Source organism: Leiobunum rupestre, chromosome 3, assembly GCF_980474605.1.
Source record: "Leiobunum rupestre chromosome 3, qqLeiRupe1.1.hap1, whole genome shotgun sequence".
Lineage (NCBI taxonomy): Eukaryota > Metazoa > Arthropoda > Arachnida > Opiliones > Sclerosomatidae > Leiobunum > Leiobunum rupestre.
Genome location: NC_143386.1, coordinates 25,998,588 through 26,022,641, shown reverse-complemented (window position 1 = coordinate 26,022,641; position 24,054 = coordinate 25,998,588). Strand labels below are relative to the sequence as shown.

The 24,054-nt window shown below is 42.3% G+C and overlaps 33 non-coding genes across 33 annotated transcripts; all 33 read right to left on the bottom strand.

Annotated features, from left to right (window-relative positions):
• Window positions 1-394: 394 nt before the first annotated feature.
• Window positions 395-467, bottom strand: TRNAV-AAC (transfer RNA valine (anticodon AAC)). Its single transcript has one exon. It is a non-coding gene; the product is annotated as a tRNA-Val (tRNA).
• Window positions 468-710: 243 nt separating this feature from the next.
• Window positions 711-783, bottom strand: TRNAV-AAC (transfer RNA valine (anticodon AAC)). Its single transcript has one exon. It is a non-coding gene; the product is annotated as a tRNA-Val (tRNA).
• Window positions 784-893: 110 nt separating this feature from the next.
• Window positions 894-966, bottom strand: TRNAV-UAC (transfer RNA valine (anticodon UAC)). Its single transcript has one exon. It is a non-coding gene; the product is annotated as a tRNA-Val (tRNA).
• A 3,263-nt stretch (window positions 967-4,229) lies between these two features.
• Window positions 4,230-4,302, bottom strand: TRNAV-AAC (transfer RNA valine (anticodon AAC)). Its single transcript has one exon. It is a non-coding gene; the product is annotated as a tRNA-Val (tRNA).
• Window positions 4,303-5,401: 1,099 nt separating this feature from the next.
• On the bottom strand, window positions 5,402-5,474 carry TRNAV-AAC (transfer RNA valine (anticodon AAC)). The gene has a single exon. It is a non-coding gene; the product is annotated as a tRNA-Val (tRNA).
• A 696-nt stretch (window positions 5,475-6,170) lies between these two features.
• TRNAV-UAC (transfer RNA valine (anticodon UAC)) lies at window positions 6,171-6,243 on the bottom strand. Its single transcript has one exon. It is a non-coding gene; the product is annotated as a tRNA-Val (tRNA).
• A 331-nt stretch (window positions 6,244-6,574) lies between these two features.
• Window positions 6,575-6,647, bottom strand: TRNAV-AAC (transfer RNA valine (anticodon AAC)). Its single transcript has one exon. It is a non-coding gene; the product is annotated as a tRNA-Val (tRNA).
• A 513-nt stretch (window positions 6,648-7,160) lies between these two features.
• Window positions 7,161-7,233, bottom strand: TRNAG-ACC (transfer RNA glycine (anticodon ACC)). Its single transcript has one exon. It is a non-coding gene; the product is annotated as a tRNA-Gly (tRNA).
• Window positions 7,234-7,476: 243 nt separating this feature from the next.
• Window positions 7,477-7,549, bottom strand: TRNAV-AAC (transfer RNA valine (anticodon AAC)). Its single transcript has one exon. It is a non-coding gene; the product is annotated as a tRNA-Val (tRNA).
• Window positions 7,550-7,659: 110 nt separating this feature from the next.
• Window positions 7,660-7,732, bottom strand: TRNAV-UAC (transfer RNA valine (anticodon UAC)). Its single transcript has one exon. It is a non-coding gene; the product is annotated as a tRNA-Val (tRNA).
• A 331-nt stretch (window positions 7,733-8,063) lies between these two features.
• TRNAV-GAC (transfer RNA valine (anticodon GAC)) lies at window positions 8,064-8,136 on the bottom strand. The gene has a single exon. It is a non-coding gene; the product is annotated as a tRNA-Val (tRNA).
• Window positions 8,137-8,379: 243 nt separating this feature from the next.
• On the bottom strand, window positions 8,380-8,452 carry TRNAV-AAC (transfer RNA valine (anticodon AAC)). The gene has a single exon. It is a non-coding gene; the product is annotated as a tRNA-Val (tRNA).
• Window positions 8,453-8,562: 110 nt separating this feature from the next.
• Window positions 8,563-8,635, bottom strand: TRNAV-UAC (transfer RNA valine (anticodon UAC)). Its single transcript has one exon. It is a non-coding gene; the product is annotated as a tRNA-Val (tRNA).
• Window positions 8,636-8,966: 331 nt separating this feature from the next.
• Window positions 8,967-9,039, bottom strand: TRNAV-AAC (transfer RNA valine (anticodon AAC)). Its single transcript has one exon. It is a non-coding gene; the product is annotated as a tRNA-Val (tRNA).
• A 513-nt stretch (window positions 9,040-9,552) lies between these two features.
• Window positions 9,553-9,625, bottom strand: TRNAV-AAC (transfer RNA valine (anticodon AAC)). The gene has a single exon. It is a non-coding gene; the product is annotated as a tRNA-Val (tRNA).
• Window positions 9,626-10,454: 829 nt separating this feature from the next.
• Window positions 10,455-10,527, bottom strand: TRNAV-AAC (transfer RNA valine (anticodon AAC)). The gene has a single exon. It is a non-coding gene; the product is annotated as a tRNA-Val (tRNA).
• A 110-nt stretch (window positions 10,528-10,637) lies between these two features.
• TRNAV-UAC (transfer RNA valine (anticodon UAC)) lies at window positions 10,638-10,710 on the bottom strand. Its single transcript has one exon. It is a non-coding gene; the product is annotated as a tRNA-Val (tRNA).
• Window positions 10,711-11,041: 331 nt separating this feature from the next.
• Window positions 11,042-11,114, bottom strand: TRNAV-AAC (transfer RNA valine (anticodon AAC)). The gene has a single exon. It is a non-coding gene; the product is annotated as a tRNA-Val (tRNA).
• An 829-nt stretch (window positions 11,115-11,943) lies between these two features.
• Window positions 11,944-12,016, bottom strand: TRNAV-AAC (transfer RNA valine (anticodon AAC)). The gene has a single exon. It is a non-coding gene; the product is annotated as a tRNA-Val (tRNA).
• Window positions 12,017-12,845: 829 nt separating this feature from the next.
• TRNAV-AAC (transfer RNA valine (anticodon AAC)) lies at window positions 12,846-12,918 on the bottom strand. Its single transcript has one exon. It is a non-coding gene; the product is annotated as a tRNA-Val (tRNA).
• A 110-nt stretch (window positions 12,919-13,028) lies between these two features.
• Window positions 13,029-13,101, bottom strand: TRNAV-UAC (transfer RNA valine (anticodon UAC)). Its single transcript has one exon. It is a non-coding gene; the product is annotated as a tRNA-Val (tRNA).
• A 331-nt stretch (window positions 13,102-13,432) lies between these two features.
• On the bottom strand, window positions 13,433-13,505 carry TRNAV-AAC (transfer RNA valine (anticodon AAC)). The gene has a single exon. It is a non-coding gene; the product is annotated as a tRNA-Val (tRNA).
• An 829-nt stretch (window positions 13,506-14,334) lies between these two features.
• Window positions 14,335-14,407, bottom strand: TRNAV-AAC (transfer RNA valine (anticodon AAC)). The gene has a single exon. It is a non-coding gene; the product is annotated as a tRNA-Val (tRNA).
• A 513-nt stretch (window positions 14,408-14,920) lies between these two features.
• Window positions 14,921-14,993, bottom strand: TRNAV-AAC (transfer RNA valine (anticodon AAC)). The gene has a single exon. It is a non-coding gene; the product is annotated as a tRNA-Val (tRNA).
• Window positions 14,994-15,506: 513 nt separating this feature from the next.
• TRNAV-AAC (transfer RNA valine (anticodon AAC)) lies at window positions 15,507-15,579 on the bottom strand. Its single transcript has one exon. It is a non-coding gene; the product is annotated as a tRNA-Val (tRNA).
• Window positions 15,580-16,678: 1,099 nt separating this feature from the next.
• TRNAV-AAC (transfer RNA valine (anticodon AAC)) lies at window positions 16,679-16,751 on the bottom strand. The gene has a single exon. It is a non-coding gene; the product is annotated as a tRNA-Val (tRNA).
• Window positions 16,752-17,264: 513 nt separating this feature from the next.
• On the bottom strand, window positions 17,265-17,337 carry TRNAV-AAC (transfer RNA valine (anticodon AAC)). The gene has a single exon. It is a non-coding gene; the product is annotated as a tRNA-Val (tRNA).
• Window positions 17,338-17,850: 513 nt separating this feature from the next.
• TRNAV-AAC (transfer RNA valine (anticodon AAC)) lies at window positions 17,851-17,923 on the bottom strand. The gene has a single exon. It is a non-coding gene; the product is annotated as a tRNA-Val (tRNA).
• Window positions 17,924-19,022: 1,099 nt separating this feature from the next.
• On the bottom strand, window positions 19,023-19,095 carry TRNAV-AAC (transfer RNA valine (anticodon AAC)). The gene has a single exon. It is a non-coding gene; the product is annotated as a tRNA-Val (tRNA).
• Window positions 19,096-20,780: 1,685 nt separating this feature from the next.
• TRNAV-AAC (transfer RNA valine (anticodon AAC)) lies at window positions 20,781-20,853 on the bottom strand. Its single transcript has one exon. It is a non-coding gene; the product is annotated as a tRNA-Val (tRNA).
• A 1,099-nt stretch (window positions 20,854-21,952) lies between these two features.
• Window positions 21,953-22,025, bottom strand: TRNAV-AAC (transfer RNA valine (anticodon AAC)). The gene has a single exon. It is a non-coding gene; the product is annotated as a tRNA-Val (tRNA).
• A 1,099-nt stretch (window positions 22,026-23,124) lies between these two features.
• On the bottom strand, window positions 23,125-23,197 carry TRNAV-AAC (transfer RNA valine (anticodon AAC)). Its single transcript has one exon. It is a non-coding gene; the product is annotated as a tRNA-Val (tRNA).
• Window positions 23,198-23,710: 513 nt separating this feature from the next.
• On the bottom strand, window positions 23,711-23,783 carry TRNAV-AAC (transfer RNA valine (anticodon AAC)). Its single transcript has one exon. It is a non-coding gene; the product is annotated as a tRNA-Val (tRNA).
• Window positions 23,784-24,054: the final 271 nt, after the last annotated feature.

Here is a 24,054-nt window from a genome sequence, read left to right as displayed (position 1 = left end):
CAGGGCTCAACCTGAGACCTTCCGCGTGTAAAGCGGACGTGATAACCACTACACCATAGATACGCTAGCGACTGTAACATGAACTGACGAAAATCGTCTGGGTGATAGGGTTGCATTTTGACCAAGGCCTGAACCAGTGGATTTCTTTAAAACGGATATTTTTGGTATTAAGAAGAAACCGTTTCATTGCCACCAAAATATTTTCTGCAATCTTTAAAAACTGAAGCCGGTCATGCCTCCCCGGCGGGGAATTTAACTCAGGTCTTCCGTAAAACAGGCGGTGATACTCAGCACTATACTACCAAGGACCCAAAATATGTCACTTTTCAATTTAAAAAAATTGCCAAAAACCTCCGAAAGTTTCGTTCTAACAACAAGTCAAAACAGAACATTATGTATCTACCAGGGCTCGAACCTGGGACCTTCCGCGTGTTAGGCGGACGTGATAACCACTACACCATAGATACCCAAAACATTTCACTTTTCAATTTAAAAAAATTGCCAAAAACCTCCGAAAGTTTCGTTCTAACAACAAGTCAAAAAAGAAAATTATGTTTCTACCAGGGCTCGAACCTAGGACCTTCCGCGTGTTAGGCGGACGTGATAACCACTACACCATAGATACCCAAAACATATCACTTTTCAATTTAAAAAAATTGCCAAAAACCTCCGAAAGTTTCGTTCTAACAACAAGTCGAAAAAGAACATTATGTATCTACCAGGGCTCGAACCTGGGACCTTCCGCGTGTTAGGCGGACGTGATAACCACTACACCATAGATACCCGTCATAGCCATCGTAAATACGATGAAACTGTTTTAAAAATGGGAAAATTTTCCAGACCGAGAGCCTCCAATTCACTCGTCCACATATCGCTAAAATATCAACCTTCTTTGTATCTATCAGGGCTCGAACCTGAGACCTTCCGCGTGTAAAGCGGACGTGATAACCACTACACCATAGATACGCTAGCGACTGCAACATGAACTGACGAAAATCGTCTTGGAGATAGGGTTGCATTTTGACCAAGGCCTGAACCAGTGGATTTCTTTAAAACGGATATTTTTGGTATTAAGAAGAAACCGTTTCATTGCCACCAAAATATTTTCTGCAATCTTTAAAAACTGAAGCCGGTCATGCCTCCCCGGCGGGGAATTTAACTCAGGTCTTCCGTAAAACAGGCGGTGATACTCAGCACTATACTACCAAGGACCCAAAATATGTCACTTTTCAATTTAAAAAAAATTGCCAAAAACCTCCGAAAGTTTCGTTCTAACAACAAGTCAAAAAAGAACACTATGTATCTACCAGGGCTCGAACTTGGGACCTTCCGCGTGTTAGGCGGACGTGATAACCACTACACCATAGATACCCGTCATAGCCATCGTAAATACGATGAAACCGTTTTAAAAATGGGCAAATTTTCGAGACCGAGAGCCTCCAATTCACTCGTCCACATATCGCTAAAATATCAACCTTCTATGTATCTATCAGGGCTCAACCTGAGACCTTCCGCGTGTAAAGCGGACGTGATAAGCACTACACCATAGATACGCTAGCGACTGCAACATGAACTGACGAAAATGGTCTTGGAGATAGGGTTGCATTTTGACCAAGGCCTGAACCAGTGGATTTCTTTAAAACGGATATTTTTGGTATTAAGAAGAAACCGTTTCATTGCCACCAAAATATTTTCTGCAATCTTTAAAAACTGAAGCCGGTCATGCCTCCCCGGCGGGGAATTCAACTCAGGTCTTCCGTAAAACAGGCGGTGATACTCAGCACTATACTACCAAGGACCCAAAATATGTCACTTTTCAATTTAAAAAAATTGCCAAAAACCTCCGAAAGTTTCGTTCTAACAACAAGTCAAAAAAGAACATTATGTATCTACCAGGGCTCGAACCTGGGACCTTCCGCGTGTTAGGCGGACCTGATAACCACTACACCATAGATACCCGTCATAGCCATCGTAAATACGATGAAACCGTTTTAAAAATGGGCAAATTTTCGAGACCGAGAGCCTCCAATTCACTCGTCCACATATCGCTAAAATATCAACCTTCTATGTATCTATCAGGGCTCAACCTGAGACCTTCCGCGTGTAAAGCGGACGTGATAACCACTACACCATAGATACGCTAGCGACTGCAACATGAACTGACGAAAATGGTCTTGGAGATAGGGTTGCATTTTGACCAAGGCCTGAACCAGTGGATTTCTTTAAAACGGATATTTTTGGTATTAAGAAGAAACCGTTTCATTGCCACCAAAATATTTTCTGCAATCTTTAAAAACTGAAGCCGGTCATGCCTCCCCGGCGGGGAATTTAACTCAGGTCTTCCGTAAAACAGGCGGTGATACTCAGCACTATACTACCAAGGACCCAAAATATGTCACTTTTCAATTTAAAAAAAATTGCCAAAAACCTCCGAAAGTTTCGTTCTAACAACAAGTCAAAAAAGAACACTATGTATCTACCAGGGCTCGAACTTGGGACCTTCCGCGTGTTAGGCGGACGTGATAACCACTACACCATAGATACCCGTCATAGCCATCGTAAATACGATGAAACCGTTTTAAAAATGGGCAAATTTTCGAGACCGAGAGCCTCCAATTCACTCGTCCACATATCGCTAAAATATCAACCTTCTATGTATCTATCAGGGCTCAACCTGAGACCTTCCGCGTGTAAAGCGGACGTGATAACCACTACACCATAGATACGCTAGCGACTGCAACATGAACTGACGAAAATGGTCTTGGAGATAGGGTTGCATTTTGACCAAGGCCTGAACCAGTGGATTTCTTTAAAACGGATATTTTTGGTATTAAGAAGAAACCGTTTCATTGCCACCAAAATATTTTCTGCAATCTTTAAAAACTGAAGCCGGTCATGCCTCCCCGGCGGGGAATTCAACTCAGGTCTTCCGTAAAACAGGCGGTGATACTCAGCACTATACTACCAAGGACCCAAAATATGTCACTTTTCAATTTAAAAAAATTGCCAAAAACCTCCGAAAGTTTCGTTCTAACAACAAGTCAAAAAAGAACATTATGTATCTACCAGGGCTCGAACCTGGGACCTTCCGCGTGTTAGGCGGACCTGATAACCACTACACCATAGATACCCGTCATAGCCATCGTAAATACGATGAAACCGTTTTAAAAATGGGCAAATTTTCGAGACCGAGAGCCTCCAATTCACTCGTCCACATATCGCTAAAATATCAACCTTCTATGTATCTATCAGGGCTCAACCTGAGACCTTCCGCGTGTAAAGCGGACGTGATAACCACTACACCATAGATACGCTAGCGACTGCAACATGAACTGACGAAAATGGTCTTGGAGATAGGGTTGCATTTTGACCAAGGCCTGAACCAGTGGATTTCTCTAAAACGGATATTTTTGGTATTAAGAAGAAACCGTTTCATTGCCACCAAAATATTTTCTGCAATCTTTAAAAACTGAAGCCGGTCATGCCTCCCCGGCGGGGAATTTAACTCAGGTCTTCCGTAAAACAGGCGGTGATACTCAGCACTATACTACCAAGGACCCAAAATATGTCACTTTTCAATTTAAAAAAATTGCCAAAAACCTCCGAAAGTTTCGTTCTAACAACAAGTCAAAAAAGAACATTATGTATCTACCATGGCTCGAACCTGGGACCTTCCGCGTGTTAGGCGGACGTGATAACCACTACACCATAGATACCCGTCATAGCCATCGTAAATACGATGAAACCGTTTTAAATATGGGCAAATTTTCGAGACCGAGAGCCTCCAATTCACTCGTCCACATATCGCTAAAATATCAACCTTCTATGTATCTATCAGGGCTCAATCTGAGACCTTCCGCGTGTAAAGCGGACGTGATAACCACTACACCATAGATACGCTAGCGACTGCAACATGAACTGACGAAAATGGTCTTGGAGATAGGGTTGCATTTTGACCAAGGCCTGAACCAGTGGATTTCTTTAAAACGGATATTTTTGGTATTAAGAAGAAACCGTTTCATTGCCACCAAAATATTTTCTGCAATCTTTAAAAACTGAAGCCGGTCATGCCTCCCCGGCGGGGAATTTAACTCAGGTCTTCCGTAAAACAGGCGGTGATACTCAGCACTATACTACCAAGGACCCAAAATATGTCACTTTTCAATTTAAAAAAATTGCCAAAAACCTCCGAAAGTTTCGTTCTAACAACAAGTCAAAAAAGAACATTATGTATCTACCAGGGCTCGAACCTGGGACCTTCCGCGTGTTAGGCGGACGTGATAACCACTACACCATAGATACCCGTCATAGCCATCGTAAATACGATGAAACCGTTTTAAAAATGGGCAAATTTTCGAGACCGAGAGCCTCCAATTCACTCGTCCACATATCGCTAAAATATCAACCTTCTATGTATCTATCAGGGCTCAACCTGAGACCTTCCGCGTGTAAAGCGGACGTGATAACCACTACACCATAGATACGCTAGCGACTGCAACATGAACTGACGAAAATGGTCTTGGAGATAGGGTTGCATTTTGACCAAGGCCTGAACCAGTGGATTTCTCTAAAACGGATATTTTTGGTATTAAGAAGAAACCGTTTCATTGCCACCAAAATATTTTCTGCAATCTTTAAAAACTGAAGCCGGATATGCCTCCCCGGCGGGGAATTTAACTCAGGTCTTCCGTAAAACAGGCGGTGATACTCAGCACTATACTACCTAGGACCCAAAATATGTCACTTTTCAATTTAAAAAAATTGCCAAAAACCTCCGAAAGTTTCGTTCTAACAACAAGTCAAAAAAGAACATTATGTATCTACCATGGCTCGAACCTGGGACCTTCCGCGTGTTAGGCGGACGTGATAACCACTACACCATAGATACCCGTCATAGCCATCGTAAATACGATGAAACCGTTTTAAAAATGGGCAAATTTTCGAGACCGAGAGCCTCCAATTCACTCGTCCACATATCGCTAAAATATCAACCTTCTATGTATCTATCAGGGCTCAACCTGAGACCTTCCGCGTGTAAAGCGGACGTGATAACCACTACACCATAGATACGCTAGCGACTGCAACATGAACTGACGAAAATGGTCTTGGAGATAGGGTTGCATTTTGACCAAGGCCTGAACCAGTGGATTTCTTTAAAACGGATATTTTTGGTATTAAGAAGAAACCGTTTCATTGCCACCAAAATATTTTCTGCAATCTTTAAAAACTGAAGCCGGTCATGCCTCCCCGGCGGGGAATTTAACTCAGGTCTTCCGTAAAACAGGCGGTGATACTCAGCACTATACTACCAAGGACCCAAAATATGTCACTTTTCAATTTAAAAAAATTGCCAAAAACCTCCGAAAGTTTCGTTCTAACAACAAGTCAAAAAAGAACATTATGTATCTACCAGGGCTCGAACCTGGGACCTTCCGCGTGTTAGGCGGACGTGATAACCACTACACCATAGATACCCGTCATAGCCATCGTAAATACGATGAAACCGTTTTAAAAATGGGCAAATTTTCGAGACCGAGAGCCTCCAATTCACTCGTCCACATATCGCTAAAATATCAACCTTCTATGTATCTATCAGGACTCAACCTGAGACCTTCCGCGTGTAAAGCGGACGTGATAACCACTACACCATAGATACGCTAGCGACTGTAACATGAACTGACGAAAATCGTCTGGGTGATAGGGTTGCATTTTGACCAAGGCCTGAACCAGTGGATTTCTTTAAAACGGATATTTTTGGTATTAAGAAGAAACCGTTTCATTGCCACCAAAATATTTTCTGCAATCTTTAAAAACAGAAGCCGGTCATGCCTCCCCGGCGGGGAATTTAACTCAGGTCTTCCGTAAAACAGGCGGTGATACTCAGCACTATACTACCAAGGACCCAAAATATGTCACTTTTCAATTTAAAAAAATTGCCAAAAACCTCCGAAAGTTTCGTTCTAACAACAAGTCAAAAAAGAAAATTATGTTTCTACCAGGGCTCGAACCTGGGACCTTCCGCGTGTTAGGCGGACGTGATAACCACTACACCATAGATACCCGTCATAGCCATCGTAAATACGATGAAACTGTTTTAAAAATGGGCAAATTTTCCAGACCGAGAGCCTCCAATTCACTCGTCCACATATCGCTAAAATATCAACCTTCTTTGTATCTATCAGGGCTCGAACCTGAGACCTTCCGCGTGTAAAGCGGACGTGATAACCACTACACCATAGATACGCTAGCGACTGCAACATGAACTGACGAAAATGGTCTTGGAGATAGGGTTGCATTTTGACCAAGGCCTGAACCAGTGGGTTTCTTTAAAACGGATATTTTTGGTATTAAGAAGAAACCGTTTCATTGCCACCAAAATATTTTCTGCAATCTTTAAAAACTGAAGCCGGTCAAGCCTCCCCGGCGGGGAATTTAACTCAGGTCTTCCGTAAAACAGGCGGTGATACTCAGCACTATACTACCAAGGACCCAAAATATGTCACTTTTCAATTTAAAAAAATTGCCAAAAACCTCCGAAAGTTTCGTTCTAACAACAAGTCAAAAAAGAACATTATGTATCTACCAGGGCTCGAACCTGGGACCTTCCGCGTGTTAGGCGGACGTGATAACCACTACACCATAGATACCCGTCACAGCCATCGTAAATACGATGAAACCGTTTTAAAAATGGGCAAATTTTCGAGACCGAGAGCCTCCAATTCACTCGTCCACATATCGCTAAAATATCAACCTTCTATGTATCTATCAGGGCTCAACCTGAGACCTTCCGCGTGTAAAGCGGACGTGATAACCACTACACCATAGATACGCTAGCGACTGCAACATGAACTGACGAAAATGGTCTTGGAGATAGGGTTGCATTTTGACCAAGGCCTGAAACAGTGGATTTCTTTAAAACGGATATTTTTGGTATTAAGAAGAAACCGTTTCATTGCCACCAAAATATTTTCTGCAATCTTTAAAAACTGAAGCCGGTCATGCCTCCCCGGCGGGGAATTTAACTCAGGTCTTCCGTAAAACAGGCGGTGATACTCAGCACTATACTACCAAGGACCCAAAATATGTCACTTTTCAATTTAAAAAAATTGCCAAAAACCTCCGAAAGTTTCGTTCTAACAACAAGTCAAAACAGAACATTATGTATCTACCAAGGCTCGAACCTGGGACATTCCGCGTGGTAGGCGGACGTGATAACCACTACACCATAGATACCCAAAACTTTTCACTTTTCAATTTAAAAAAATTGACAAAAACCTCCGAAAGTTTCGTTCTAACAACAAGTCAAAAAAGAAAATTATGTTTCTACCAGGGCACGAACCTGGGACCTTCCGCGTGTTAGGCGGACGTGATAACCACTACACCATAGATACCCAAAACATATCACTTTTCAATTTAAAAAAATTGCCAAAAACCTCCGAAAGTTTCGTTCTAACAACAAGTCAAAAAAGAACATTATGTATCTACCAGGGCTCGAACCTGGGACCTTCCGCGTGTTAGGCGGACGTGATAACCACTACACCATAGATACCCGTCATAGCCATCGTAAATACGATGAAACTGTTTTAAAAATGGGCAAATTTTCCAGACCGAGAGCCTCCAATTCACTCGTCCACATATCGCTAAAATATCAACCTTCTTTGTAACTATCAGGGCTCGAACCTGAGACCTTCCGCGTGTAAAGCGGACGTGATAACCACTACACCATAGATACGCTAGCGACTGCAACATGAACTGACGAAAATCGTCTTGGAGATAGGGTTGCATTTTGACCAAGGCCTGAACCAGTGGATTTCTTTAAAACGGATATTTTTGGTATTAAGAAGAAACCGTTTCATTGCCACCAAAATATTTTCTGCAATCTTTAAAAACTGAAGCCGGTCATGCCTCCCCGGCGGGGAATTTAACTCAGGTCTTCCGTAAAACAGGCGGTGATACTCAGCACTATACTACCAAGGACCCAAAATATGTCACTTTTCAATTTAAAAAAATTGCCAAAAACCTCCGAAAGTTTCGTTCTAACAACAAGTCAAAAAAGAACATTATGTATCTACCAGGGCTCGAACCTGGGACCTTCCGCGGGTCAGGCGGACGTGATAACCACTACACCATAGATACCCAAAACATTTCACTTTTCAATTTAAAAAAATTGCCAAAAACCTCCGAAAGTTTCGTTCTAACAACAAGTCAAAAAAGAAAATTATGTTTCTACCAGGGCTCGAAACTGGGACCTTCCGCGTGTTAGGCGGACGTGATAACCACTACACCATAGATACCCAAAACATATCACTTTTCAATTTAAAAAAATTGCCAAAAACCTCCGAAAGTTTCGTTCTAACAACAAGTCAAAAAAGAACATTATGTATCTACCAGGGCTCGAACCTGGGACCTTCCGCGTGTTAGGCGGACGTGATAACCACTACACCATAGATACCCGACATAGCCATCGTAAATACGATGAAACTCTTTTAAAAATGGGCAAATTTTCGAGACCGAGAGCCTCCAATTCACTCGTCCACATATCGCTAAAATATCAACCTTCTTTGTATCTATCAGGGCTCGAACCTGAGACCTTCCGCGTGTAAAGCGGACGTGATAACCACTACACCATAGATACGCTAGCGACTGCAACATGAACTGACGAAAATCGTCTTGGAGATAGGGTTGCATTTTGACCAAGGCCTGAACCAGTGGATTTCTTTAAAACGGATATTTTTGGTATTAAGAAGAAACCGTTTCATTGCCACCAAAATATTTTCTGCAATCTTTAAAAACTGAAGCCGGTCATGCCTCCCCGGCGGGGAATTTAACTCAGGTCTTCCGTAAAACAGGCGGTGATACTCAGCACTATACTACCAAGGACCCAAAATATGTCACTTTTCAATTTAAAAAAATTGCCAAAAACCTCCGAAAGTTTCGTTCTAACAACAAGTCAAAAAAGAACATTATGTATCTACCAGGGCTCGAACCTGGGACCTTCCGCGTGTTAGGCGGACGTGATAACCACTACACCATAGATACCCGTCATAGCCATCGTAAATACGATGAAACCGTTTTAAAAATGGGCAAATTTTCGAGACCGAGAGCCTCCAATTCACTCGTCCACATATCGCTAAAATATCAACCTTCTATGTATCTATCAGGGCTCAACCTGAGACCTTCCGCGTGTAAAGCGGACGTGATAACCACTACACCATAGATACGCTAGCGACTGCAACATGAACTGACGAAAATGGTCTTGGAGATAGGGTTGCATTTTGACCAAGGCCTGAACCAGTGGATTTCTCTAAAACGGATATTTTTGGTATTAAGAAGAAACCGTTTCATTGCCACCAAAATATTTTCTGCAATCTTTAAAAACTGAAGCCGGTCATGCCTCCCCGGCGGGGAATTTAACTCAGGTCTTCCGTAAAACAGGCGGTGATACTCAGCACTATACTACCAAGGACCCAAAATATGTCACTTTTCAATTTAAAAAAATTGCCAAAAACCTCCGAAAGTTTCGTTCTAACAACAAGTCAAAAAAGAACATTATGTATCTACCAGGGCTCGAACCTGGGACCTTCCGCGTGTTAGGCGGACGTGATAACCACTACACCATAGATACCCGTCATAGCCATCGTAAATACGATGAAACCGTTTTTAAAATGGACAAATTTTCGAGACCGAGAGCCTCCAATTCACTCGTCCACATATCGCTAAAATATCAACCTTCTATGTATCTATCAGGGCTCAACCTGAGACCTTCCGCGTGTAAAGCGGACGTGATAACCACTACACCATAGATACGCTAGCGACTGCAACATGAACTGACGAAAATGGTCTTGGAGATAGGGTTGCATTTTGACCAAGGCCTGAACCAGTGGATTTCTTTAAAACGGATATTTTTGGTATTAAGAAGAAACCGTTTCATTGCCACCAAAATATTTTCTGCAATCTTAAAAAACTGAAGCCGGTCATGCCTCCCCGGCGGGGAATTTAACTCAGGTCTTCCGTAAAACAGGCGGTGATACTCAGCACTATACTACCAAGGACCCAAAATATGTCACTTTTCAATTTAAAAAAATTGCCAAAAACCTCCGAAAGTTTCGTTCTAACAACAAGTCAAAACAGAACACTATGTATCTACCAGGGCTCGAACCTGGGACATTCCGCGTGTTAGGCGGACGTGATAACCACTACACCATAGATACCCAAAACTTTTCACTTTTCAATTTAAAAAAATTGCCAAAAACCTCCGAAAGTTTCGTTCTAACAACAAGTCAAAAAAGAAAATTATGTTTCTACCAGGGCTCGAACCTGGGACCTTCCGCGTGTTAGGCGGACGTGATAACCACTACACCATAGATACCCAAAACATATCAGTTTTCAATTTAAAAAAATTGCCAAAAACCTCCGAAAGTTTCGTTCTAACAACAAGTCAAAAAAGAACATTATGTATCTACCAGGGCTCGAACCTGGGACCTTCCGCGTGTTAGGCGGACGTGATAACCACTACACCATAGATACCCGTCATAGCCATCGTAAATACGATGAAACCGTTTTAAAAATGGGCAAATTTTCCAGACCGAGAGCCTCCAATTCACTCGTCCACATATCGCTAAAATATCAACCTTCTTTGTATCTATCAGGGCTCGAACCTGAGACCTTCCGCGTGTAAAGCGGACGTGATAACCACTACACCATAGATACGCTAGCGACTGCAACATGAACTGACGAAAATGGTCTTGGAGATAGGGTTGCATTTTGACCAAGGCCTGAACCAGTGGATTTCTCTAAAACGGATATTTTTGGTATTAAGAAGAAACCGTTTCATTGCCACCAAAATATTTTCTGCAATCTTTAAAAACTGAAGCCGGTCATGCCTCCCCGGCGGGGAATTTAACTCAGGTCTTCCGTAAAACAGGCGGTGATACTCAGCACTATACTACCAAGGACCCAAAATATGTCACTTTTCAATTTAAAAAAATTGCCAAAAACCTCCGAAAGTTTCGTTCTAACAACAAGTCAAAAAAGAACATTATGTATCTACCAGGGCTCGAACCTGGGACCTTCCGCGTGTTAGGCGGACGTGATAACCACTACACCATAGATACCCGTCATAGCCATCGTAAATACGATGAAACCGTTTTTAAAATGGACAAATTTTCGAGAGCGAGAGCCTCCAATTCACTCGTCCACATATCGCTAAAATATCAACCTTCTATGTATCTATCAGGGCTCAACCTGAGACCTTCCGCGTGTAAAGCGGACGTGATAACCACTACACCATAGATACGCTAGCGACTGCAACATGAACTGACGAAAATGGTCTTGGAGATAGGGTTGCATTTTGACCAAGGCCTGAACCAGTGGATTTCTTTAAAACGGATATTTTTGGTATTAAGAAGAAACCGTTTCATTGCCACCAAAATATTTTCTGCAATCTTAAAAAACTGAAGCCGGTCATGCCTCCCCGGCGGGGAATTTAACTCAGGTCTTCCGTAAAACAGGCGGTGATACTCAGCACTATACTACCAAGGACCCAAAATATGTCACTTTTCAATTTAAAAAAATTGCCAAAAACCTCCGAAAGTTTCGTTCTAACAACAAGTCAAAACAGAACATTATGTATCTACCAGGGCTCGAACCTGGGACATTCCGCGTGTTAGGCGGACGTGATAACCACTACACCATAGATACCCAAAACTTTTCACTTTTCAATTTAAAAAAATTGCCAAAAACCTCCGAAAGTTTCGTTCTAACAACAAGTCAAAAAAGAAAATTATGTTTCTACCAGGGCTCGAACCTGGGACCTTCCGCGTGTTAGGCGGACGTGATAACCACTACACCATAGATACCCAAAACATATCAGTTTTCAATTTAAAAAAATTGCCAAAAACCTCCGAAAGTTTCGTTCTAACAACAAGTCAAAAAAGAACATTATGTATCTACCAGGGCTCGAACCTGGGACCTTCCGCGTGTTAGGCGGACGTGATAACCACTACACCATAGATACCCGTCATAGCCATCGTAAATACGATGAAACCGTTTTAAAAATGGACAAATTTTCGAGACCGAGAGCCTCCAATTCACTCGTCCACATATCGCTAAAATATCAACCTTCTATGTATCTATCAGGGCTCAACCTGAGACCTTCCGCGTGTAAAGCGGACGTGATAACCACTACACCATAGATACGCTAGCGACTGCAACATGAACTGACGAAAAAAGTCTTGGAGATAGGGTTGCATTTTGACCAAGGCCTGAACCAGTGGATTTCTTTAAAACGGATATTTTTGGTATTAAGAAGAAACCGTTTCATTGCCACCAAAATATTTTCTGCAATCTTTAAAAACTGAAGCCGGTCATGCCTCCCCGGCGGGGAATTTAACTCAGGTCTTCCGTAAAACAGGCGGTGATACTCAGCACTATACTACCAAGGACCCAAAATATGTCACTTTTCAATTTAAAAAAATTGCCAAAAACCTCCGAAAGTTTCGTTCTAACAACAAGTCAAAACAGAACACTATGTATCTACCAGGGCTCGAACCTGGGACATTCCGCGTGTTAGGCGGACGTGATAACCACTACACCATAGATACCCAAAACTTTTCACTTTTCAATTTAAAAAAATTGCCAAAAACCTCCGAAAGTTTCGTTCTAACAACAAGTCAAAAAAGAAAATTATGTTTCTACCAGGGCTCGAACCTGGGACCTTCCGCGTGTTAGGCGGACGTGATAACCACTACACCATAGATACCCAAAACATATCAGTTTTCAATTTAAAAAAATTGCCAAAAACCTCCGAAAGTTTCGTTCTAACAACAAGTCAAAAAAGAACATTATGTATCTACCAGGGCTCGAACCTGGGACCTTCCGCGTGTTAGGCGGACGTGATAACCACTACACCATAGATACCCGTCATAGCCATCGTAAATACGATGAAACCGTTTTAAAAATGGGCAAATTTTCCAGACCGAGAGCCTCCAATTCACTCGTCCACATATCGCTAAAATATCAACCTTCTTTGTATCTATCAGGGCTCGAACCTGAGACCTTCCGCGTGTAAAGCGGACGTGATAACCACTACACCATAGATACGCTAGCGACTGCAACATGAACTGACGAAAATGGTCTTGGAGATAGGGTTGCATTTTGACCAAGGCCTGAACCAGTGGATTTCTCTAAAACGGATATTTTTGGTATTAAGAAGAAACCGTTTCATTGCCACCAAAATATTTTCTGCAATCTTTAAAAACTGAAGCCGGTCATGCCTCCCCGGCGGGGAATTTAACTCAGGTCTTCCGTAAAACAGGCGGTGATACTCAGCACTATACTACCAAGGACCCAAAATATGTCACTTTTCAATTTAAAAAAATTGCCAAAAACCTCCGAAAGTTTCGTTCTAACAACAAGTCAAAAAAGAACATTATGTATCTACCAGGGCTCGAACCTGGGACCTTCCGCGTGTTAGGCGGACGTGATAACCACTACACCATAGATACCCGTCATAGCCATCGTAAATACGATGAAACCGTTTTTAAAATGGACAAATTTTCGAGAGCGAGAGCCTCCAATTCACTCGTCCACATATCGCTAAAATATCAACCTTCTATGTATCTATCAGGGCTCAACCTGAGACCTTCCGCGTGTAAAGCGGACGTGATAACCACTACACCATAGATACGCTAGCGACTGCAACATGAACTGACGAAAATGGTCTTGGAGATAGGGTTGCATTTTGACCAAGGCCTGAACCAGTGGATTTCTTTAAAACGGATATTTTTGGTATTAAGAAGAAACCGTTTCATTGCCACCAAAATATTTTCTGCAATCTTAAAAAACTGAAGCCGGTCATGCCTCCCCGGCGGGGAATTTAACTCAGGTCTTCCGTAAAACAGGCGGTGATACTCAGCACTATACTACCAAGGACCCAAAATATGTCACTTTTCAATTTAAAAAAATTGCCAAAAACCTCCGAAAGTTTCGTTCTAACAACAAGTCAAAACAGAACATTATGTATCTACCAGGGCTCGAACCTGGGACATTCCGCGTGTTAGGCGGACGTGATAACCACTACACCATAGATACCCAAAACTTTTCACTTTTCAATTTAAAAAAATTGCCAAAAACCTCCGAAAGTTTCGTTCTAACAACAAGTCAAAAAAGAAAATTATGTTTCTACCAGGGCTCGAACCTGGGACCTTCCGCGTGTTAGGCGGACGTGATAACCACTACACCATAGATACCCAAAACATATCAGTTTTCAATTTAAAAAAATTGCCAAAAACCTCCGAAAGTTTCGTTCTAACAACAAGTCAAAAAAGAACATTATGTATCTACCAGGGCTCGAACCTGGGACCTTCCGCGTGTTAGGCGGACGTGATAACCACTACACCATAGATACCCGTCATAGCCATCGTAAATACGATGAAACCGTTTTAAAAATGGACAAATTTTCGAGACCGAGAGCCTCCAATTCACTCGTCCACATATCGCTAAAATATCAACCTTCTATGTATCTATCAGGGCTCAACCTGAGACCTTCCGCGTGTAAAGCGGACGTGATAACCACTACACCATAGATACGCTAGCGACTGCAACATGAACTGACGAAAAAAGTCTTGGAGATAGGGTTGCATTTTGACCAAGGCCTGAACCAGTGGATTTCTTTAAAACGGATATTTTTGGTATTAAGAAGAAACCGTTTCATTGCCACCAAAATATTTTCTGCAATCTTTAAAAACTGAAGCCGGTCATGCCTCCCCGGCGGGGAATTTAACTCAGGTCTTCCGTAAAACAGGCGGTGATACTCAGCACTATACTACCAAGGACCCAAAATATGTCACTTTTCAATTTAAAAAAATTGCCAAAAACCTCCGAAAGTTTCGTTCTAACAACAAGTCAAAAAAGAACATTATGTATCTACCAGGGCTCGAACCTGGGACCTTCCGCGTGTTAGGCGGACGTGATAACCACTACACCATAGATACCCGTCATAGCCATCGTAAATACGATGAAACCGTTTTAAAAATGGGCAAATTTTCGAGACCGAGAGCCTCCAATTCACTCGTCCACATATCGCTAAAATATCAACCTTCTATGTATCTATCAGGGCTCAACCTGAGACCTTCCGCGTGTAAAGCGGACGTGATAACCACTACACCATAGATACGCTAGCGACTGCAACATGAACTGACGAAAATGGTCTTGGAGATAGGGTTGCATTTTGACCAAGGCCTGAACCAGTGGATTTCTTTAAAACGGATATTTTTGGTATTAAGAAGAAACCGTTTCATTGCCACCAAAATATTTTCTGCAATCTTTAAAAACTGAAGCCTCTCATGCCTCCCCGGCGGGGAATTTAACTCAGGTCTTCCGTAAAACAGGCGGTGATACTCAGCACTATACTACCAAGGACCCAAAATATGTCACTTTTCAATTTAAAAAAATTGCCAAAAACCTCCGAAAGTTTCGTTCTAACAACAAGTCAAAAAAGAACATTATGTATCTACCAGGGCTCGAACCTGGGACCTTCCGCGTGTTAGGCGGACGTGATAACCACTACACCATAGATACCCGTCATAGCCATCGTAAATACGATGAAACCGTTTCAAAAATGGGCAAATTTTCGAGACCGAGAGCCTCCAATTCACTCGTCCACATATCGCTAAAATATCAACCTTCTATGTATCTATCAGGGCTCAACCTGAGACCTTCCGCGTGTAAAGCGGACGTGATAACCACTACACCATAGATACGCTAGCGACTGCAACATGAACTGACGAAAATGGTCTTGGAGATAGGGTTGCATTTTGACCAAGGCCTGAACCAGTGGATTTCTTTAAAACGGATATTTTTGGTATTAAGAAGAAACCGTTTCATTGCCACCAAAATATTTTCTGCAATCTTTAAAAACTGAAGCCGGTCATGCCTCCCCGGCGGGGAATTTAACTCAGGTCTTCCGTAAAACAGGCGGTGATACTCAGCACTATACTACCAAGGACCCAAAATATGTCACTTTTCAATTTAAAAAAATTGCCAAAAACCTCCGAAAGTTTCGTTCTAACAACAAGTCAAAAAAGAAAATTATGTTTCTACCAGGGCTCGAACCTGGGACCTTCCGCGTGTTAGGCGGACGTGATAACCACTACACCATAGATACCCGTCATAACCATCGTAAATACGATGAAACCGTTTTAAAAATGGGCAAATTTTCGAGACCGAGAGCCTCCAATTCACTCGTCCACATATCGCTAAAATATCAACCTTCTATGTATCTATCAGGGCTCAACCTGAGACCTTCCGCGTGTAAAGCGGACGTGATAACCACTACACCATAGATACGCTAGCGACTGCAACATGAACTGACGAAAATGGTCTTGGAGATAGGGTTGCATATTGACCAAGGCCTGAACCAGTGGATTTCTTTAAAACGGATATTTTTGGTATTAAGAAGAAACCGTTTCATTGCCACCAAAATATTTTCTGCAATCTTTAAAAACTGAAGCCGGTCATGCCTCCCCGGCGGGGAATTTAACTCAGGTCTTCCGTAAAACAGGCGGTGATACTCAGCACTATACTACCAAGGACCCAAAATATGTCACTTTTCAATTTAAAAAAATTGCCAAAAACCTCCGAAAGTTTCGTTCTAACAACAAGTCAAAAAAGAACATTATGTATCTACCAGGGCTCGAACCTGGGACCTTCCGCGTGTTAGGCGGACGTGATAACCACTACACCATAGATACCCGTCATAGCCATCGTAAATACGATGAAACCGTTTTAAAAATGGGCAAATTTTCGAGACCGAGAGCCTCCAATTCACTCGTCCACATATCGCTAAAATATCAACCTTCTATGTATCTATCAGGGCTCAACCTGAGACCTTCCGCGTGTAAAGCGGACGTGATAACCACTACACCATAGATACGCTAGCGACTGCAACATGAACTGACGAAAATGGTCTTGGAGATAGGGTTGCATTTTGACCAAGGCCTGAACCAGTGGATTTCTTTAAAACGGATATTTTTGGTATTAAGAAGAAACCGTTTCATTGCCACCAAAATATTTTCTGCAATCTTTAAAAACTGAAGCCGGTCATGCCTCCCCGGCGGGGAATTTAACTCAGGTCTTCCGTAAAACAGGCGGTGATACTCAGCACTATACTACCAAGGACCCAAAATATGTCACTTTTCAATTTAAAAAAATTGCCAAAAACCTCCGAAAGTTTCGTTCTAACAACAAGTCAAAAAAGAACATTATGTATCTACCAGGGCTCGAACCTGGGACCTTCCGCGTGTTAGGCGGACGTGATAACCACTACACCATAGATACCCGTCATAGCCATCGTAAATACGATGAAACCGTTTTCAAAATGGGCAAATTTTCGAGACCGAGAGCCTCCAATTCACTCGTCCACATATCGCTAAAATATCAACCTTCTATGTATCTATCAGGGCTCAACCTGAGACCTTCCGCGTGTAAAGCGGACGTGATAACCACTACACCATAGATACGCTAGCGACTGCAACATGAACTGACGAAAATGGTCTTGGAGATAGGGTTGCATTTTGACCAAGGCCTGAACCAGTGGATTTCTTTAAAACGGATATTTTTGGTATTAAGAAGAAACCGTTTCATTGCCACCAAAATATTTTCTGCCATCTTTAAAAACTGAAGCCGGTCATGCCTCCCCGGCGGGGAATTTAACTCAGGTCTTCCGTAAAACAGGCGGTGATACTCAGCACTATACTACCAAGGACCCAAAATATGTCACTTTTCAATTTAAAAAAATTGCCAAAAACCTCCGAAAGTTTCGTTCTAACAACAAGTCAAAAAAGAACATTATGTATCTACCAGGGCTCGAACCTGGGACCTTCCGCGTGTTAGGCGGACGTGATAACCACTACACCATAGATACCCGTCATAACCATCGTAAATACGATGAAACCGTTTTAAAAATGGGCAAATTTTCGAGTACGAGAGCCTCCAATTCACTCGTCCACATATCGCTAAAATATCAACCTTCTATGTATCTATCAGGGCTCAACCTGAGACCTTCCGCGTGTAAAGCGGACGTGATAACCACTACACCAAAGATACGCTAGCGACTGCAACATGAACTGACGAAAATGGTCTTGGAGATAGGGTTGCATTTTGACCAAGGCCTGAACCAGTGGATTTCTTTAAAACGGATATTTTTGGTATTAAGAAGAAACCGTTTCATTGCCACCAAAATATTTTCTGCAATCTTTAAAAACTGAAGCCGGTCATGCCTCCCCGGCGGGGAATTTAACTCAGGTCTTCCGTAAAACAGGCGGTGATACTCAGCACTATACTACCAAGGACCCAAAATATGTCACTTTTCAATTTAAAAAAATTGCCAAAAACCTCCGAAAGTATCGTTCTAACAACAAGTCAAAAAAGAACATTATGTATCTACCAGGGCTCGAACCTTGGACCTTCCGCGTGTTAGGCGGACGTGATAACCACTACACCATAGATACACGTCATAGCCATCGTAAATACGATGAAACCGTTTTAAAAATGGGCAAATTTTCGAGACCGAGAGCCTCCAATTCACTCGTCCACATATCGCTAAAATATCAACCTTCTATGTATCTATCAGGGCTCAACCTGAGACCTTCCGCGTGTAAAGCGGACGTGATAACCACTACACCATAGATACGCTAGCGACTGCAACATGAACTGACGAAAATGGTCTTGGAGATAGGGTTGCATTTTGACCAAGGCCTGAACCAGTGGATTTCTTTAAAACGGATATTTTTGGTATTAAGAAGAAACCGTTTCATTGCCACCAAAATATTTTCTGCAATCTTTAAAAACTGAAGCCGGTCATGCCTCCCCGGCGGGGAATTTAACTCAGGTCTTCCGTAAAACAGGCGGTGATACTCAGCACTATACTACCAAGGACCCAAAATATGTCACTTTTCAATTTAAAAAAATTGCCAAAAACCTCCGAAAGTTTCGTTCTAACAACAAGTCAAAAAAGAACATTATGTATCTACCAGGGCTCGAACCTGGGACCTTCCGCGTGTTAGGCGGACGTGATAACCACTACACCATAGATACCCGTCATAACCATCGTAAATACGATGAAACCGTTTTAAAAATGGGCAAATTTTCGAGTACGAGAGCCTCCAATTCACTCGTCCACATATCGCTAAAATATCAACCTTCTATGTATCTATCAGGGCTCAACCTGAGACCTTCCGCGTGTAAAGCGGACGTGATAACCACTACACCAAAGATACGCTAGCGACTGCAACATGAACTGACGAAAATGGTCTTGGAGATAGGGTTGCATTTTGACCAAGGCCTGAACCAGTGGATTTCTTTAAAACGGATATTTTTGGTATTAAGAAGAAACCGTTTCATTGCCACCAAAATATTTTCTGCAATCTTTAAAAACTGAAGCCGGTCATGCCTCCCCGGCGGGGAATTTAACTCAGGTCTTCCGTAAAACAGGCGGTGATACTCAGCACTATACTACCAAGGACCCAAAATATGTCACTTTTCAATTTAAAAAAATTGCCAAAAACCTCCGAAAGTATCGTTCTAACAACAAGTCAAAAAAGAACATTATGTATCTACCAGGGCTCGAACCTTGGACCTTCCGCGTGTTAGGCGGACGTGATAACCACTACACCATAGATACACGTCATAGCCATCGTAAATACGATGAAACCGTTTTAAAAATGGGCAAATTTTCGAGACCGAGAGCCTCCAATTCACTCGTCCACATATCGCTAAAATATCAACCTTCTATGTATCTATCAGGGCTCAACCTGAGACCTTCCGCGTGTAAAGCGGACGTGATAACCACTACACCATAGATACGCTAGCGACTGCAACATGAACTGACGAAAATGGTCTTGGAGATAGGGTTGCATTTTGACCAAGGCCTGAACCAGTGGATTTCTTTAAAACGGATATTTTTGGTATTAAGAAGAAACCGTTTCATTGCCACCAAAATATTTTCTGCAATCTTTAAAAACTGAAGCCGGTCATGCCTCCCCGGCGGGGAATTTAACTCAGGTCTTCCGTAAAACAGGCGGTGATACTCAGCACTATACTACCAAGGACCCAAAATATGTCACTTTTCAATTTAAAAAAATTGCCAAAAACCTCCGAAAGTTTCGTTCTAACAACAAGTCAAAAAAGAAAATTATGTTTCTACCAGGGCTCGAACCTGGGACCTTCCGCGTGTTAGGCGGACGTGATAACCACTACACCATAGATACCCGTCATAACCATCGTAAATACGATGAAACCGTTTTAAAAATGGGCAAATTTTCGAGACCGAGAGCCTCCAATTCACTCGTCCACATATCGCTAAAATATCAACCTTCTATGTATCTATCAGGGCTCAACCTGAGACCTTCCGCGTGTAAAGCGGACGTGATAACCACTACACCATAGATACGCTAGCGACTGCAACATGAACTGACGAAAATGGTCTTGGAGATAGGGTTGCATTTTGACCAAGGCCTGAACCAGTGGATTTCTTTAAAACGGATATTTTTGGTATTAAGAAGAAACCGTTTCATTGCCACCAAAATATTTTCTGCAATCTTTAAAAACTGAAGCCGGTCATGCCTCCCCGGCGGGGAATTTAACTCAGGTCTTCCGTAAAACAGGCGGTGATACTCAGCACTATACTACCAAGGACCCAAAATATGTCACTTTTCAATTTAAAAAAATTGCCAAAAACCTCCGAAAGTTTCGTTCTAACAACAAGTCAAAAAAGAACATTATGTATCTACCAGGGCTCGAACCTGGGACCTTCCGCGTGTTAGGCGGACGTGATAACCACTACACCATAGATACCCGTCATAGCCATCGTAAATACGATGAAACCGTTTTAAAAATGGGCAAATTTTCGAGACCGAGAGCCTCCAATTCACTCGTCCACATATCGCTAAAATATCAACCTTCTATGTATCTATCAGGGCTCAACCTGAGACCTTCCGCGTGTAAAGCGGACGTGATAACCACTACACCATAGATACGCTAGCGACTGCAACATGAACTGACGAAAATGGTCTTGGAGATAGGGTTGCATTTTGACCAAGGCCTGAACCAGTGGATTTCTTTAAAACGGATATTTTTGGTATTAAGAAGAAACCGTTTCATTGCCACCAAAATATTTTCTGCAATCTTTAAAAACTGAAGCCGGTCATGCCTCCCCGGCGGGGAATTTAACTCAGGTCTTCCGTATAACAGACGGTGATACTCAGCACTATACTACCAAGGACCCAAAATATGTCACTTTTCAATTTAAAAAAATTGCCAAAAACCTCCGAAAGTTTCGTTCTAACAACAAGTCAAAAAAGAAAATTATATTTCTACCAGGGCTCGAACCTGGGACCTTCCGCGTGTTAGGCGGACGTGATAACCACTACACAATAGATACCCGTCATAACCATCGTAAATACGATGAAACCGTTTTAAAAATGGGCAAATTTTCGAGACCGAGAGCCTCCAATTCACTCGTCCACATATCGCTAAAATATCAACCTTCTATGTATCTATCAGGGCTCAACCTGAGACCTTCCGCGTGTAAAGCGGACGTGATAACCACTACACCATAGATACGCTAGCGACTGCAACATGAACTGACGAAAATGGTCTTGGAGATAGGGTTGCATTTTGACCAAGGCCTGAACCAGTGGATTTCTTTAAAACGGATATTTTTGGTATTAAGAAGAAACCGTTTCATTGCCACCAAAATATTTTCTGCAATCTTTAAAAACTGAAGCCGGTCATGCCTCCCCGGCGGGGAATTTAACTCAGGTCTTCCGTAAAACAGGCGGTGATACTCAGCACTATACTACCAAGGACCCAAAATATGTCACTTTTCAATTTAAAAAAATTGCCAAAAACCTCCGAAAGTTTCGTTCTAACAACAAGTCAAAAAAGAACATTATGTATCTACCAGGGCTCGAACCTGGGACCTTCCGCGTGTTAGGCGGACGTGATAACCACTACACCATAGATACCCGTCATAGCCATCGTAAATACGATGAAACCGTTTTAAAAATGGGCAAATTTTCGAGACCGAGAGCCTCCAATTCACTCGTCCACATATCGCTAAAATATCAACCTTCTATGTATCTATCAGGGCTCAACCTGAGACCTTCCGCGTGTAAAGCGGACGTGATAACCACTACACCATAGATACGCTAGCGACTGCAACATGAACTGACGAAAATGGTCTTGGAGATAGGGTTGCATTTTGACCAAGGCCTGAACCAGTGGATTTCTTTAAAACGGATATTTTTGGTATTAAGAAGAAACCGTTTCATTGCCACCAAAATATTTTCTGCAATCTTTAAAAACTGAAGCCGGTCATGCCTCCCCGGCGGGGAATTTAACTCAGGTCTTCCGTATAACAGACGGTGATACTCAGCACTATACTACCAAGGACCCAAAATATGTCACTTTTCAATTTAAAAAAATTGCCAAAAACCTCCGAAAGTTTCGTTCTAACAACAAGTCAAAAAAGAAAATTATATTTCTACCAGGGCTCGAACCTGGGACCTTCCGCGTGTTAGGCGGACGTGATAACCACTACACAATAGATACCCGTCATAACCATCGTAAATACGATGAAACCGTTTTAAAAATGGGCAAATTTTCGAGACCGAGAGCCTCCAATTCACTCGTCCACATATCGCTAAAATATCAACCTTCTATGTATCTATCAGGGCTCAACCTGAGACCTTCCGCGTGTAAAGCGGACGTGATAACCACTACACCATAGATACGCTAGCGACTGCAACATGAACTGACGAAAATGGTCTTGGAGATAGGGTTGCATTTTGACCAAGGCCTGAACCAGTGGATTTCTTTAAAACGGATATTTTTGGTATTAAGAAGAAACCGTTTCATTGCCACCAAAATATTTTCTGCAATCTTTAAAAACTGAAGCCGGTCATGCCTCCCCGGCGGGGAATTTAACTCAGGTCTTCCGTAAAACAGGCGGTGATACTCAGCACTATACTACCAAGGACCCAAAATATGTCACTTTTCAATTTAAAAAAATTGCCAAAAACCTCCGAAAGTTTCGTTCTAACAACAAGTCAAAAAAGAACATTATGTATCTACCAGGGCTCGAACCTGGGACCTTCCGCGTGTTAGGCGGACGTGATAACCACTACACCATAGATACCCGTCATAGCCATCGTAAATACGATGAAACCGTTTTAAAAATGGGCAAATTTTCGAGACCGAGAGCCTCCAATTCACTCGTCCACATATCGCTAAAATATCAACCTTCTATGTATCTATCAGGGCTCAACCTGAGACCTTCCGCGTGTAAAGCGGACGTGATAACCACTACACCATAGATACGCTAGCGACTGCAACATGAACTGACGAAAATGGTCTTGGAGATAGGGTTGCATTTTGACCAAGGCCTGAACCAGTGGATTTCTTTAAAACGGATATTTTTGGTATTAAGAAGAAACCGTTTCATTGCCACCAAAATATTTTCTGCAATCTTTAAAAACTGAAGCCGGTCATGCCTCCCCGGCGGGGAATTTAACTCAGGTCTTCCGTAAAACAGGCGGTGATACTCAGCACTATACTACCAAGGACCCAAAATATGTCACTTTTCAATTTAAAAAAATTGCCAAAAACCTCCGAAAGTTTCGTTCTAACAACAAGTCAAAAAAGAACATTATGTATCTACCAGGGCTCGAACCTGGGACCTTCCGCGTGTTAGGCGGACGTGATAACCACTACACCATAGATACCCGTCATAGCCATCGTAAATACGATGAAACCGTTTTAAAAATGGGCAAATTTTCGAGACCGAGAGCCTCCAATTCACTCGTCCACATATCGCTAAAATATCAACCTTCTATGTATCTATCAGGGCTCAACCTGACACCTTCCGCGTGTAAAGCGGACGTGATAACCACTACACCATAGATGCGCTAGCGACTGCAACATGAACTGACGAAAATGGTCTTGGAGATAGGGTTGCATTTTGACCAAGGCCTGAACCAGTGGATTTCTTTAAAA